This window comes from Diuraphis noxia, unplaced genomic scaffold, assembly GCF_037042655.1.
Source record: "Diuraphis noxia isolate RWA-SAM2 unplaced genomic scaffold, SU_Dnox_SAM2 contig0002, whole genome shotgun sequence".
Classification (NCBI taxonomy): Eukaryota; Metazoa; Arthropoda; class Insecta; order Hemiptera; family Aphididae; genus Diuraphis; species Diuraphis noxia.
This window is the reverse complement of record NW_028301712.1, coordinates 86,545,899-86,558,195: the sequence shown is the minus strand read 5'-3', so window position 1 is coordinate 86,558,195 and position 12,297 is coordinate 86,545,899.

Genomic DNA, 12,297 nt, shown 5'->3' with positions numbered 1-12,297 from the left:
GTTGCGCGTGGGTCAGAGAGAGATAAAACAAAAAAAAAGCGTATTGCATAATATAATAAATTTCTTACCTTGAGGTCGAATCGTTTTCTGAGATCACGGTACTTAGGCTAAATGTTGGTTCGAATATATTTGTTGAAGTTGCTGGTGACAATGGATAAAAGTCGTGTATCATACTATCATCATTAACCCTTAAATAACCATAACGGCGTTATTAAGGATCAAAATTAACAATAAAATAAGTTTAAAAAAAAAAATTTAAAAAAAAATGTTTTTTTCTAAATTATACAATGTACAATACAATATGAACTGCAATAATGCTTCTAAAACAAAAAAAAATGTGTCTATGTGTCTTTCATATTTTTTTTATTGGTAATAATATAATTTCTTACCTTGAAGTCGAATCGTTTTCTGAGATCATGGTACTTAGGCTAAATGTTGGTTCGAATATATTTGTTGAAGTTTCTGGTGACAATGGATAAAAGTCTTTTACCATACTATCATCATTAACCCTTAAATAACCATAACGGCGTTATTAGGGATCAAAATTACTAATAAAATAAATGTTAGAAAAATACAGAAAAAAATCTGTTTTTTATAAATTATACTATGTTCAATACAATATGAACTGCAATAATGCTTTTAAAACAAAAAAAAATGTGTCTATGTGTCTTTCATATTTTTTTATTGGCATAGGAGTATAGGACAACGATGATTTGGTTAGGTTCGCAATCCGTTGCAAGCAAACAATTTAAATACTTATCAGTTATTGTATTTTTAATAATAAATAAGTAATAAAACCAATTATAAATTCTGAGCGGAGCGAGGGATGTATTGATTTTACAACTATATTATTGACTTGTGTTTTCTTGGTGGGGCTTTGTAAAGGTTATCTTTGGTTGTACTCACTAGCAAATATCAAAATTCACGAATTTTTCACGAACTTCATCAAAATCAAGACAAATTTTGACGAAACTGTAACTTTTAAACGAAAAATAATAGTTTTTTAATTTTTATATTCTGAGCGGAGATTTGAAAATAAGATTTAATAAGATTTCTCATAAGTTGATCTACCTTTATCAACAAAAAAAAAAAATGTCTACTGGAAAGTCAAATTAAATTTTTATGAGCGTCTGAAGTTCAAATTTTTACAACACTGAATATTCACTTGATTTCTCATACACCGATTTTCTTATTTTGTTAAAAACTTTTAACCTTGTAGGTACTTGAAATTTTGATGAAATATTCATTTTATCATTTCCTATATATGATAAAATTTCCAAAATGTTTCGTTTCTTTTTAAATTATTTATAGACATTTGGAATTTTTTTATTTTATAAATGTCAATAAAATTGTCTTCGTTAAGTCAAAAAGCTCGAAAATTGTATTCAAGGTTCCTCATAGGTTGATGTTGATATAATAGCAGTTGAAAAATATTAAAAATACATACACACCTTTTTTTTATGACCGTTTAAAGTTCAAATTTTGAACAAATTTATTAAATTGAAAATTTACAAATTATTTAGTTGTTAAAAATGTATAGAATGTTTAATTTTTATAGCTAAGGATTGAAAATTTCAAACAATAATGGTTTCACATAAGTAGTTCATTCTGTAATAAAAACATCTAAAAAATATACAAACATAATATAAAATGTCTTATACTGACATACCGTCCCCGCTCAGAATCGTTTTTCGAATACAATGATATTATATTGTTGAATTAAAATTTAATACTATCCATGACCCACTTGTAACCTTCTGTACAGCAGAGCGACATCCACTTTCCCGCTTTTTTTGTAATTCAAATGTATTAATCTATACTAGAAACTCATCGCTGTATACTATTATTAAATATACACATTTGAGTTATAAAGAAAACCGGGAAAGTCTTTATGCTGTATAGTAGGTGTCGAGTACTCGAGTGGACCTCGATCATACTATATAAAAGCAGTATTAGCAATAACGTAGTTTTTTACAGATTACAAAATGTTGTATAGATGATTTTTTTAATATTATTCTGTAGGTAGGTACCTATTAATTTATTATATTTATTCCATTTGAGCCCCCTCAATATTCTACAGGAGGTCTGCCTATACAGGTGATGTATTTTAAATACTATAAATCATATAATGTCTAGAAAACAATAATTATAATAAATTGGAGACTGACGTACATTTGGGCATTATCCGGTTCTGTTATAATATCATCGATAGTATTAGGATGGTTCTCCGATGCCGACAAATTATTTATTTCTTCCTATATTATAATAATACGTACAAAATTAAAATCACATGCACATAATAAAATTGTATACATTTATATATGGTGTAAATTATTTTGACTTACCGTGTCACTGTCAGTTTTAAGATGTTCTCTCCATTTTTTTAGTTTATCTACATTTCCTTTATGTTTTTTGGATAAATATTTCCTTCTTCGTTTTTTAATTCGTAAAACATTTTCCATCATAAGAAAAATAAGGTAAAACGTTTACGAATTACAATTTATTAAAAGCCAATATAGTAGGCAACTGGCAATAATTACCGTAGCAGATATTATACGTAGCCGCTAGACGCTAATAAATAATATTATGTGCAGTGTGCAGGAAATAGAGTTACTCCGATAATATCAATTGCATAATATAATATGTTATTTATAAGTTTATGGATATTTTCATTTGTATAGCAGGCGACTGGCGAGACGCCATCGTGCCGGAACTATTATTATATTTGGTTTACTCGGGCGGGCGGCGCCGTACAGGTTCATGGAAACGGACACTTTCGCACGCGCAGTCACATGTTAAATACGCACCGTCGCGCGCTCGACGAACAATATATACTATTTTTTTTTTTCTAAAAGTATCAATCTTTTGCCAATTGTACAGATTTTTCTAGTGATCGGAAACAAATTCTGAAAACATATTTGAATTCGTCATAAAGTTTACCTGAAAACGACTTTCTTAGATTTTTAAATAGATTTTTTTAGCTCAATATTACTTGTTGCCCGCTGGGCTTGTTACGATAGTATTGATAATAATAATGCTGACGATGACAGGACAAGATCTGATATCTATCAGAAGACAATTAGTATACTAAGACGCCTTGTGTATTGAATATAGGCAACTCAATGTACACTGCCTGGTACTGATGACGTAGGCAGCACTAGATACGACGACGACTCACAGGAAGGGTACAATTATTTCTATGGGGATAAGGACGTTGAGTTTATACACGGGAGTCGGGAAGATGAGTTTAGTTAAACTAGGGGGGGAATCTCGGTGGTCGAAATCGGTTTGGTGCAATGACCACCGAGCGCACATATAATGGACTATGACTTAAAACTAGACTTAAATTTAATATGATGATGATGCGTGATGTTAATGGACAGGACACTGGAGATGGACTTGACGACCTGGGCGGCCTCTCACATACCACGGAGGGTACTGGCGGTCTTACGCAGTGAGCACACTTGACTCTGGAACGGATGCGGTAGACTCTGTAGAGGGACTCGAAGACCTGGGCGGCCTCTCACATACCACAGCGGGTACTGGCGGTCTTACGCAACAAACACCCCTTGTCGACTTCGAATTTGTGGATGAACACCGACGATCGGTGTATGTCTCAATGACGAAGAAATACAAATAATTCACATGAATAAATATAACTCACGTGCACAATTCGTTGTGGATGATATTTATTGTATCAGTAAGATAAACCCGGTGATGTCTTTCCTCGAGATATATAAATATATAATATACAAAATTCTGTCACAATGACACACAAGGAAACGTTATAATAATACACTATTTCAGTCGCATTGACCTAATACAATTTAAATTGCGACAAAAACTATAATATATAAAATTCTGTCACAATGACACACAAGGAAACATTATACTAATATACTATTTCAGTCGCATTGACCTAATACAATTTAACTTGTGACAAAAACATACTATGATATATTACAAAATTTAAGCGATGACGATTTTCGACCAGAGTAATAATTAATAACAACGATAATAATAATTATCATAATTGATACGGAAAGAGCCGAACAATAATTGTACATTGATAGCGTATAACACAAAGAGAATAAATAAAAAAAAAAAACAATGATAATAATTAAAACAATTAACGACGGAGTGGTGTATGGACAGGAAGGTTGGGGACGAAGAAGAGGGAGAGGAAGACAGACAAGTCGCCGCCGTGTTGTTATGTATATCAATGATAAACGCACTAATATTGGTTTTGCGTTGACGCGGCAACATTACTATTATTTTAAAATTCTAAAAGTTTAAAATTTTGGATTAAAATTTGATGGGTTTAACCGATTAATTTCAAAAAAGTTGAAAAGTCGTTTTCAAGTAAACTTCATGACGAATTCAAATACGTTTTCGGAATTTGTTTCCGATAATTAGAACAATCAGTACAGTTGGCAAAATATAGGTATATTTTGGTAGAAATCACAGCCGGGTGGAATCCCCTTAATAATAATCGACCTACTGTGTGGCTAGTTTGTTCATTTATTTATAGTACCTAAATACATTAGACCATTGGGTTTAAATTTAATTATTTGCTCTGCAGGCCAAGTTATCCATGTACTTGTAATTTATGTGAAATTAAATATAACAACTATTAAATTAGTAAGAGTATATTATCTCTGTATACAAGGAAATTAAATAATATGTTTTTCTTTTCTCAAAATAATGATTACCCCTATATTATGGTCCTATAGCATTTTTGTTTTATAATATATATATATGTACACATATTTTCTGCGAATAAGCAGAATAAAATAAAATATTATTATCTAATACTATTATTATTACTCGTAAATCGTTTCCCAAATTTAAATAGTATATTGACATTTCAAATAGGTATAGAAATAATGCAAAACACTCCCATTCATATCGTAAAATATTTGGTTATTCCCACAATTATTATTTATATATATATATGTATATATATATATATATATAATACCAATAAGTTATAAAAATCAAAATATAATTTTAAATATATGAAATTTATATTAGGAAAAATTAATAAATTAACTCGTTAAGTTAGAAGTTGTCTAAAAAAAAAAAAAGAAACTCGTTAAGCTGGATGTTACTTTTGAAAATAAAAGTAACTCGTTAAATAACTTAGTTAAAAGTAACTTAATTTTAACTTTTTAACTCGTTAATGCCCAGCCTTGTTGAAAAGTGTTTGGAATAAATACTCGAATACTTATGAAAGATATATTTTATATTTTGATTTGTGTCACTATTCTTTCAAGGGCTTCAACAAAGATTTACCAATTCATAAATATTAAATATTGAGCGATAAATAACAAATAGTTTGAAAAGTGAACAAATTTCAAATAAATATAATTTTCATTCAAGCAAAATCATGTTAAAATATTTAGTTCTGATTTTGATCATTTAATTTTGTTAACCTATAAATTTTATTAGAATAGGCGTGTCCATGGGTCATGCCTGTCATGCACAGGCATAACCTGCAAATTTGATCAAATTTCCATAGTACATTTTGATGTATAATATTATTAACCTTTTTTTCTCAATTTCTATTTTCATATTAAATTTTTTATTTTTCCTCATGTGTATAATTCAAATCCACAAACCCTAACAGAAATTTTTATTTTTATTTTTATTTTTTTTGGGGGGGGAGGATTGGCAGTTTCCCCATCCCTTAGATATGCCACTGTTGTGCATGACCTGCGAATGAGGTCTGGACACGCCTATGTGTATTAGGTACCACTATAAAAACAAAGTATGTATGTTGTATATATTTTACATTAGCAGTTATTTTTTTTTATAAATGTAATATGAAACTAATGGGATGAATGGTGTGGTGGTGTGGGGGCTTTGCCCCTACGGGTCAGTGAGATTTTCACTATTTGTGCACCCCCAAAATTATTGGTCTAGTTGCGCCTATGAATTTGGCATTAGAAGTTCTTTTCATCACACATTATGGTCAAAATTAATTTAACATGATAAATGTTTATTCTAAAATGTTGTTGTGTGTTGAGGTATATGTTTCATTACTCATAAACTTAATGTTCATTTTAATCGAACTTAATTTTCAATAGTTTATGATTACATTCTATAATTCTCAAGCACTGTACTAAAGGGTGGCGAGGGAAGGCTTTAGCCCTCTCTAAAAATGGTCCAACCCAAATAAACCAAATATAAAAAATCTAACATAGCCTCACATATTATTTTTATAATAGATAAATTATTATTTTTAAATACTTATAAAATATATTTTTTAATTTTTTAAAAATTAACAAGTATTTTATTTATTTATTAGTTAGTTTATTAAGTAATTACTAAAAACAATAATTTAATTTATATTGATCAAACAAAAGTAAAAAGTACCTAGTTCAATAATTCTATCATAAAGGATCATCATGTTATAAGACTAAAATTAAATAATTTAATTTGTACATCATTTTTAAAGTAATTATTTTAAGTCTGTATTAAAATATTTCCTTATTTACATAAAACAAAACAGCCTTCTAGCCATATAGGTAGCATTATTAAAACATTGTACCTACAATGCATATAATATTATTATCTATTGAGAACTTAGAACTAAAAAAATTAGCTATAGAGTGTTATAAAATGTATAATGTGATATATGTTAAAATAAATTAAATTATATAATTAAGTAATCACTTTTGTTTTTGAAAAAAATAATGCATAAAATGTATCTGCTCAGCTAAGAATCCCTTGAAAAAAAAGTTTAGTGCCAATGTGCCATGTATTATACTATTATAGTTAAGTACAGTATAGTCATTGATTAAATATACATAGATAGCCCAAGTCAATGGGCATAATAGAAACTAGTAAATTAATAGCGCAATGTGTCAATAGAGAGCGTGTAGTGTCACGATTTAACAATTTAATTATTATCGTACAAACGACAGTCCAAAGTCCACTGTTGATTCGTAGAAATCCCAGTTCGAGTAAAAATAATTTACGATAAGATATTATAATCTCAAAACGTTTTTATATTATTTTATTTACCTATTACATTATTTTTTCTTGTTTGATATTTCTTACAATTTATTTTTCACTTTTTTTTCGTAACATTGCAACTCAAGACAATTAAATCATTGCGCATAAGATGATATTTGCAAAGCGCACTGTTTGTTTTCTTTCTCTAGACCATGCGAAAAATAGATAACACGCATTTACGTAGAAACATTTTGGATTTAGAGCGGGGCGATGAATGACGTTTTGATTTTACAATGATGTGTGTTTTTTTGGTGTATCATTTCATCACCGTACTTGAAATTATCATCAAATGTTTATTTTATAGTTTACTATATATGATAACATTTTTAAAATATTTCGAATCTTTTTAAGTTATTTATGCACATTTTCAATTTTCAATTTGTTTAGTTTTTTATTCTATAAATGTCAATAAAATTTTATTCGTTGGGTCAAAAAGTTTGAAAATGTTATACAAGGTTCCTCATAAGTTAATACAATAGCAGTTGAAAAATATTAAAAATACATAGGCATGTTTTTTTTATAATCGTTTAAAGTTCAAATTTTTACAACATTAATTAAACTGAATATTCACAAATTGTTTAGTTGTTAAAAATGTATAAAATGTTCAACTTTTTCAGCTCTGATCAAAATCGTTTTTCTTATACAATGATATTATATCATTGAATTCAAATTTAATACCATCCATTAATGCAGTTAGCTTACTAACCCACTTCTAACCTACTGTAACCTATAGCAGAGCGACGTCCAATTACCAGCTTTTTTTTTTTTTAATGTTTTTGAGTAATCTTAGAGAAAAATTACCCATTACAAAAACAATACAGAATAATATAATTGAGGGTAAAACATCAATTGGTCTAAGTATTGTCTCAAAAATAGTGTCTGATTACACAATAAATATAACATGATAAAATTAGTTTTAATACTTTAATATTAGTATACATAAATTAATAACATACATAATATTCACAATACTGATATATATAATTAATTATTCCTTAATATATTTAATTTACTTTTAGCTTTTTCAGCTCTTTTTGTTTTAAAGTTTTTGGATTTCCAGTTGAAATCCCTTAATAGTTTACAATTGATAAGATGTTCAATTATGTATGTGTAATGATCTTGACAAGGCTCAATAAACCTACACATATTATTTTCATTTTTAATTTTATCACAAAGAAATTTTCTGATCTTTTTTTTTTCTGGCATTTTCTCAACAGTTTTTTTTATAATTTGTTGTGCCATAGAAACAAATTCTGTAAAACAACTAGTAGGTCTTTTTAAAAATAATTCATTAGTTGAAGAATCATAATTCCTACAAAAAATTAAAAATTCTTCTTTTTTAAAACTATTATCATCAGGTTGCATGGTAATATTAGCACAATTGACACATTTAAACTTATCAAAACATTTTTTGCTTAAATATCCTGCAAAATAACTATTAGAACAGTGTTCAAGAGTTATTTGACCATGAAGTTCTTCTGTCGGCTCTTGATCAATACTTGATAAAGACAACGTTGAACAACAAGACGAACTTGATTCTTCACCCTTAACTTGATTACCTGATAAGTCATTAGTATATGTATTAAACAAATGAATATCATCATCAGGTTCACAATTAGATAAGCTGGACGGTTCCATCAAACTAGACTTGACATTCATTCGAAATGTAGTTCTGAATGTTCTTGCAGTAGGGTTCCTAAGGCAAATCATACACATTTTTAATAAGTATCATAGATTAAATAAATTTGTACTTAGGTACTTTAATATTTTACACATCCAAATATAAGCATTGTACTTTAACTACCTGTTATATCCACCCCTTTGACGAAAAACAGAAAACATGTTCTCAATGACATCTGAGTTGATTCGTCTTGTTAGTAAATAATGGTAACCGTTTATTTTTTGTTCTTCATACAACAGTATCATTGCATTGATAGTCCACTCCATACCGTCAAAACAAACTGGCCTAGTGTTTTTTTGATTTGGTGATACTGTCTTTAATGTATTAAACCAACCTTTGGCCTTTTCTAATAATTCTAATTGCTGTGGGCATTTATCTGATAAGGCACATTTTGATGGATTCGAATTATATAGTGAACTACTATTCAAGCAGTCCAGTAGATCATTTAGATTTTTAATCATTTGAACGGTTTGAGGTGCTGTTTGAGAATCCAACTGACCAGTCATGATACAAGTTTTCATTGCAGTGACAACTCTGTTACTAAATAATTGCAAGGCTAACTTGCATGACATTAATTGGAACGGACCAGGGCTAATGTGAGCGTCAGTAATATGAAGTAGCGCCCGACTTGTAGAGCTATTTTTATCAAGCTCATACGTTTTTTTAATATCTTTAAATGACACTTGTTTGTCTTCAAATATAAAATCTTTTTTGATTAAATGATTTCTTAAATTTTTAAAGAGATGTGGAACATCAAATAAAGCGAACACTTTTCTATTTTCAACTAAAAAGTATGGCTCCTCTTTAGTAATTTTCAAATCTTTATAAGCAGCCACATTACTGGCACCCTGGTCACAAACTAAAGCTTTAACTATAAATCCACATTTAAATAATCGTGTGACTGCTTCTACAAGTAATTTGCTCAAAACCAGATGTTTAACTGATGTAGCAGGTAAAAAATATGATATAGGCATTTTCCATGACGAGTATAGCCCTCTAATTACAAACACCATCGCCTGTCCAGCCAAATTATTTGTTCTGCCTTTCGGCCCCAGATCTTCATAACCTTCGACTAAATCTAAGTATTTAGAATATTTTAAAAAATTTTTAATTTTTAATTCATCAAATACAAGAGTACAATGTTTTTCTTGTTCTGTCATGGAATCTGCTTTAATTTTTAACTGTTTGAATAAAGCTGTATTAAATCCAGGACAGAAATTAGAACTTCCTATCCAGCGTTTGATAGTTGTTATGCTAGGTAATGTAATTTTCTTTGAATTTCCTAAAAATTTGTATGCCGACGGTGATTTATAAAACAGACTTAGTGCGAATTGTTGTTCTTTTTGTGACCATGGTTTTGTTAACATATTATTACGTGATATTTGCATTCCAACAAATGTTTTTGAATCTTGAGAAGGAAATTTTAATAAATTCATAAAGTGTACAGATTTATTATGTTTATTTTGCGTTTTTGAAGAAAATAGATTTTTTTTTAATTTGCATATTGTTACTCTTTTTGACATTAATAGCTTTTTTTGATGAGCAACTAATTTCTTTAACTTATTTAAAACATTAGTATTAGAGCTGGAAAACAATTTTTTTGGTTTTATCGCAGGTTCTATTGTAGATGGGAAATCAATAATTTTGTGTAATAGAGTTCTGGTTTTTGGTGTAACATCAGGAGTATTGGCATTTGAAGCAAAAGACGGTAAATAATGAGACGTAGTAGGTGTTAATAAATGAATTGTTTCATTAGGGCTGAGTGTCATTGTTGTTGGAGAATAATTTGTTGGTGATAATACTTTTCTTTTTGAGGCAACAGCACATGGACTTAACAGATAAGAATTAGTTTTTTTGTATGTTTTGGTTGGTGTAGTAACATGAAAAAGGTTGTCTTCTACTACAGAGAACATCTGGGGTACTGAGGACTTTTTTAAGCGTTGTTTACTGGAACTTGTGAAATCATTTTGCACAAAATGATGATGACAAATTCTCATTTTGTACAAATCTGCTACATCCAGATGTAATAAATTTATATTTCCTAAAAACAAAATGTAAAGTTTAAGTAAAAAAAAATGTTTAGAATTTATGAACTTAACATGATTAAGCATTGATTAAAATTGTATATTATACCAATAGTTTAAGTACATTAGCATGAAAAATAAAATTTAAAAATGTGATATTATACAGTAACCTAGACAGTAACATATCATTATAGGTTTATTAACTTTTATAACAAAAACAAAAAATATCCTTAGATCAAATAGCTAATACTTAATAGATAAATAAAATAAAATAAATAAATACTTAATAGCTACTTTAAATATTCTTACCGCAGTTCGATATCCACTGTCTTGATGTATTTACATCTTTTGGGAAACGAAAGAGTTTTAGACCTAACTCAGATCGCGCACTTTTACCACAGTTGACATAAGCACATTTTAATCCACAAGGACGTGACATTTAAAAAAAATTATAAATTGAAAATAGCAATTGAATGAACTCAAATATTTATATTGCTATAAATAATGATATTCGCGACAACAATAACAATGATTTAAATTTTTAAATATTATTAATGATAACATTAATAACTGATAGCCATTCATACATATTGTAATTGTATATCGTTTTTTTTAAATTATCTTGGTAAAACAACATTTTCATGACAGAATAAATTATGATCAGCGCAACCTATTGGCATGGCTCCCACACTACTAGATTTCTGGCTCCCATTTCACTTTATCAAGCGTTAACGAATTTTACTGTTACTTGGGCTATCTATGTATATTTAATCAATGGTATAGTGTGGGAATATTGCAAAAATTTGGATTTGTTTTTTAAATTGATGTATTATTTTGATTATTCTGTTTATTAAACACAAAAGAAATTCACTATATCAATTAATTATTTTATTATCATTGTGGCAAAAGAAAGGTAATGTGTTTAGTGCTGTATATTAAGTATGTTTTCTAGCAAACTGTATAATATAATAAATAAATAAATATATTTATTGTAGAAACAGTAAAAAATACAAAGGAGAGAATACATTTGATATTTCCAATTTGTTCAGCACTTGGACCATTAGAACTCTATATTTTTCAGATATTAAATCCCTTAAAGTACCATCAGCTATACAATGCCTTGTATACAAACAAATCTAACAAATTTAATATACTTAGGCAATTAAAGCAATTATAATATTTAATATGCCTTATTATACCATTTATTTTGTAATTTGTAGTTAGTATTATGATAACCATTAGTTATAATTGATAAGCGGTAGTTAGGTTTTTAGATATTTTAAAGGCGAATAAAAAGGATTTTAGTATTTTTATGTTGGTAAAATTGGTCGGGTAAAAAAAAGCAATATCTTATGTGGGAATTTTATTTTTCCAAGGTTGGCAAAACTGATCTCCCGAATTTTGATTTTGATGATATCTGCTGTTATCAAAATCGGGAAATCTGTACCAGCCCCTTTTGTCGGCTTGGTGTAAACCCGGCATAATAATGTACGGTAATGTCGTACACGCAATATATTGTTAGAAGATGTAGGTACCATATGGATGGCTTTGAAACAGACTCGCGGCCAATTA